Below are 5,497 nucleotides of genomic sequence, written 5' to 3' on the forward strand. Positions count from 1 at the left end.
ACTCTAATTTTTTACTCATTTTAGCAGGGTAGAGATGTTCTACTCTTTGCTCCTTTTAGACTCAGCTCCCTATCCTCACTGGGTTTGCCTTAAGATTAGGTTTAATCTACCATCACTATCGACAGTGGGAATGTCAGCCGAGGACTGTCAGTTTCCAAGCCCGAGTACTTCATGGGCTCTTGGCATAAGCTCAAGTTAAGGGCAGAGCTCACAGGTACAGGAAAATGTGTGGGGGTAGGAAGTCTTGTGAGCAGTGCCTGGGGAACAGGGTCTTCACTTTTCTTTAATAAAGGTAAGAGATGAGTAGGGAGAAACAATGTGAAGAAAAAAAAATCTCTAAATTTCCTCCAGCCAGTCACCTATGCAGACAACTGCATATTTTCATAGTTACTTTTAAAATAGTGATTGTGTATACTAAGAAAGTTCTATCTAACCCCATTCATCAAAAAAAGGTAAATTTATATTCTTAAAAAAAAAAAAAAAGAGGTGTGTACATGAAAGATCTCAGCATCATTAACCATTAGGAAAATGCAAATTAAAACTACATTCAAGTTCGCGCCCCAGTGGAGCCACGGGCCATGGTCTACAGCCATGCCACCCTGAACAAGCCCGATGTCTGATCTCAGAAGCTAAGCAGGGTCGGGCCTGGTTAGTACTTGGATGGGAGACCATCTAGTAAGACCAGGTACTGTAGGCATAAATAATAATAAATAATAAAAAAATATAAATAAATAAATAATAAAACTACATTCATACTCATTAGGATGGCCAATTTAAAAAAAAAAACAGAAAATAACAACTGCTGGTGATGATGTGGAGAAACATAAACATTCACACATTGCTGGTGAAAATGTGAAATGCTATAGCTATTATAAAAAATATATATATATGGCAATCCTTTAAAAAAAATTAAACACAGAATTACCAACTGATTTAGCAAAAATCCAAAGTCTGAGTAGATGTACTAAAGAAATGAAAGCAGGTCTCAAACAGATATTTGCACACCCACGTTCATAGCAACATATGCATAGTAGCCAAAAGGTGAAAATAACCCAAGGAACTATTAACAAATGAATGGATAAATAAAATGTGGCACATTCATACAATGGGCTATTACTCACGCCTAAAAGGGAAAAAAATTCTGACACATTCTACAATGTGGATGAACCTTGAAGACACTATGCTAAGTAAAACAAGCCAGTCACAAAAAGATATTGTATGGTTCTACTCATATGAAGTCCCTAGAAGAGTCAAATTTATAGAGACAAAAAGTAGAATGGTTGGTGCCAGGGGCTGGAGGAAGGGGAATGGGAACAGAGATTTAGTTTGGTAAGATGGAAAAAATTTCTGGAGATGGACAGTGGTGATGGCTGCACAACAATGCAAATGTATTTAATGCGACTGAACCAAACAGTTAACAATGGTTAAAAGGGCAGAGTTAATGACATGTACATTTTACCACTATTGAAATTAAAATTTAGAAAGGGGGTATCAATTTATTCTGGTAGCCCCCAAACACAAATTCGATGAAGACAGTTACTAGGGATCAGAGTGGTGGAAAGCAATTCAAGAGACTAATAAAGAGAGAATTTAACCTGAATCAGGCCCCACAAGGTCAGCTGCCGTGAGAGGGCAATGAGGACGAGAAAAAAAATGCACCCAAGACAAAAAACACAAAGATGGTCATGCAAAACGATGAATGAGAAGCAAACCACTGAGTGTCCCAGCGTCTCACTGCCACCCCCTATATCACTAACCTCTTAGATTTTGAGTAATAAATCATAATTCAGTAAGGAGTTGGGAGGGAAAGACAAGCACACACACATACACACATATACACAGGCTCATGAACACATACTATGCACACGCATGAACAGCCTAACATGTCTAGGTAACCAGCAACATAGACACATATGTGTCACAGGTGGGATGGAAACAGGCTGACCTGCACTGAAGGTTTATCCTGATAGGATGTTCTGCAGCCACAAAACTCAGTGGAAGCTCTACCCTTTTACCCATCTTGGTCACATCTGCCTACCATGTCCCCTGGCCCAAAGCGTTCAGCAGTTAAGAATAATTTGAGTGGAAAATATCAGGAGAGAGGCTCATTGGTATTCAACCTGCCAACATCACCACTATCCCATCTGCCACATACGCAGCTCTAGGTCACCTTAAAACTTGGTACCACTTGAGAGGAAAGATTTCTTCACTTACAATGAAGAAATCTTGCAGACTTCACTTTCATCAATTGAGCAAAGCCAGCACCACCAATTTTGGAACAAATGGATAATTTTTGCCTACTGATATGATATACTGAGAAGGACACAATATCACTTTGTGGTATTCCTGCCCAAAATGCATAACCAGAATCTAATCATGAGGAAACATGAAACAAACCCAAACCGAGGGATATTCTACAAAATACATGGCCTGCCCTCTTCAAAATACCAAGAAAGACAAAGAAAGTTTAAGCACTATTACAGATCCACAGAGATAATTCTGGATGAGAAAAAATATCCTATAGAGGATACGATTAGGACAACTGCAAAATTTGAATAAGTACTGTGTAATAGGTAATGTTATTAATCAAAGTTAAATGTGTTGATATTGGATTATACCGTTACCATGATGTGTGTGACACAGGTACACACAGAGAGGAGAATACCACGTAAAGACAGAGGCAGAGGATGGAGTAATGTATCTAAAAACCAAGGAATGCCAAAGACCACCAATAAACCACCAGAGCCAGAGTAGAGGCCTGAAACAGATTCTCCCTCACAGCCTCAAGAGACCGATACTGATAAAACTTGATCTTGGATTTCCAGCCTCCACAGCTCTGAGAAGAAAATGCCTGTTGTTTGTAATCCATCCAGTCTCTGGTACTTTGTGAAAGCAGCCTGAGCTGACCGAGACCGTGACGATTGTATGGGCTTTGGTTTCTGCTATGAATGAAATGGGAGAGGGCATTATTGAGTTTTAAGTAGAGGAGGGCTGTGATCTGAGTGACATTTTAAACAGATCTCTCTAGCTTTGGTGTTAATAAAGACCATAGGAAGAGGAGGCAAGGAATAAAGCAGAAAGAACAGTGCTTAGGGCAGGGTGGTGATGACGGTGAAGGTGAGTAGTGGACAGATTCTTAACATTTCTGCATGTAGAGCCAACAAGAACTCTTGATAGATTGACACAGAGTCTAGGGGAAGTTTGGTCTGAGCTAGTGGAAGGATGGAGATGCCTTCACCACAGTCAGAGAGATCTGCCAGGGGAAGATTTGGGGTGGAGTCCATTTGGACAGGAGGAGTTGAGATGTCCATGAACACCCAAGTCAACCAAGCAACTGGTTGTACTTCCTTTGGTTCAGGAAAGGGCAGGGCTGGAGATCCGAGTTCATGAGTCACCTGCAGGGAAGTGGATATAACATGGATAGGATCCCCCAGGGAGGGAGTGCAGGTGGAGAATCCCCTGGGGCACCCCAGCTGTAAGAACACGCAGTGAAGGAGAATGCATGTGTCAGGACGGGCTAGCTGCTGTAACGAATGGTGCCGAATGTTTGTGGCTTAACATAATGAAATTTGTGTTTCATTTACATGACATGAGTTATAATATTTCCCAGCACTCCTGGTCTGGGGCTCCTTGGCAACAAAAATTACCTCTCTGCTTCTGTGTCTTCACATCCTTCTGCTCAGCTCTCCTGCACTGATTCTGTGTCCTTTGGGCAACTGGCCGTCTACAGACATCAACCTCAGGTAATGGGCTGGGGTTTGAAGACCATTTCCTCTTCCTCATGACTCTTACCACCTTAATCCCTTCCACCTCCCTTCCCTTCCCACTCAAGAGAGCCATTGGCATCTCTCAGAGGGATCCCACTAGCCTCAAATTTGTGCTACTATCTGCTGTGGGGTTCTGCAGGAAGAAAGGAGGGAGGTAACAGCCATCGATCCCCTCTAACCCCTCCCCAAGAAAAGGTGCCATCACTGGGCCTATCATGTCTTAGGGATCTGCCTTTGCGTACCTGACTGGCCCCTCCTACAGAAGCCGGGAGGGAAGGGATAACAAGTACCAGTGTCCAGCAGATGGACTGTGTTTCTACACACTCTCTCCCAACGCGCTCACTGTCCTGAGCTGATAAGCCAAGTCAGTATGAAGTGGGGCAGCCAGGCCCCGCACACCCAGGGTAGATGGTGGGAGAGGAGAAGCGACTCAGAAAACCCATTTCTCACACAAATCAAGTACCATACTACACACCATGGCCCCAGAAAATGCCTTTTTCATAATATAAGCCTGAGATAAGGCATTCATCTCTCCCAGCAACCTCTTGAGAAATGTCAAAACTTCAGAAACACAGACTTGCGTAATCTCTAAGCACAGAGAAAAAGAGTCAGACATCCAGTACAGTGCCTTCCCCCAGGTGGGAAGTAAATTGAATATGGGGAAAAAAAGAAAACCAAATGTCTGTGCAGAGAGAACACTTTTCCTGAGAACAACGTATCATTGGCAAGGGAAGTGCAATTTAGAGAAATATGAATAAATAGAGAATTTGTTTATAATTGGCAATTAATATGGGCTCATTATGCTAATCCAAGAGTTAGGAGGAGGCCAGGATTGCCTTTAATGACTTTTAATTGGGTTAATTTGAGGCTGCTAGCTCATTTCCCACAGAGCGGGACTGCAGTTGGGGGCACACATTGCACAAATCATGTTGGGGGTAGAGAGTTTCTACTTTAATGACAGGACAGAAGAGGGGGATGAGGACGCACTGTCCCATGACTTTAGCCGACCCCTGGGGCCTCCAGAGCTAATGCTCAACCCAGGGCAGAGGCGTCCGCACCTCTGCTTATGGCGACATGGAGCCCAACACAATGACACTGCATGTCGGGCGTGGGGAATTGAGGTGTCGGTATAAACGAGACCCTCCACAGGCTTCCCCACACTGGGTCATTAAGCAAGAGGCACTTATGACTTTGTGTGAGCTTTGTCATTCTCTGGAAAGTGCCTCTTGCAGTGTCAGGTTTATTAAAATTACTGGTTCAATTGATTAAAATTTGCAGGTCTCCCAAACACACCATGTTATAGCTCATCCACCTGTCAACAACGTGGAGCCTTCACTGAGAGTGAACTATGGGCCCACGACTCTGCTACTGCCACATGCACCCATTTTACCATACCCATAACAGGACTACAGAGTCAGGGCTATGGTGACTGCCATTTGAAAGATGAGAAAATTGAGGTCCAGCCAAAGTCTCAGAGCTGGTCAGTGCCTGAGCCTGGATGGCCTGACCCCTTGGACACTAACCTCGCCCTATGTAGAGAATGACCACCTTACTCCTGAGCCTTGGGAAGCCAGGTATTCCTGCCATCTTGCCTTCTGTCCTGTTGACCCAGGAGTTGCCTGCCTGGCCCTAGCATGCCCCCTAAATGTATAAGGCTCCAGTTGTGTCCCAGAGCCCTCCTGCACCCAGAGACATGATGGCTGTGGCAGTGATAACAGGTTTTCCTTTCA

The 5,497-nt window shown here is 43.7% G+C and overlaps 1 pseudogene; it reads left to right on the plus strand.

Annotated features, from left to right (window-relative positions):
• The first annotated feature begins 581 nt into the window (after positions 1–581).
• LOC112477781 lies at positions 582–697 on the plus strand (annotated as a pseudogene).
• The last annotated feature ends 4,800 nt before the right edge of the window (positions 698–5,497 follow it).

Source organism: Pteropus alecto, unplaced genomic scaffold (genome assembly GCF_000325575.1).
Source record: "Pteropus alecto unplaced genomic scaffold, ASM32557v1 scaffold13, whole genome shotgun sequence".
Taxonomy (NCBI): Eukaryota; Metazoa; Chordata; class Mammalia; order Chiroptera; family Pteropodidae; genus Pteropus; species Pteropus alecto.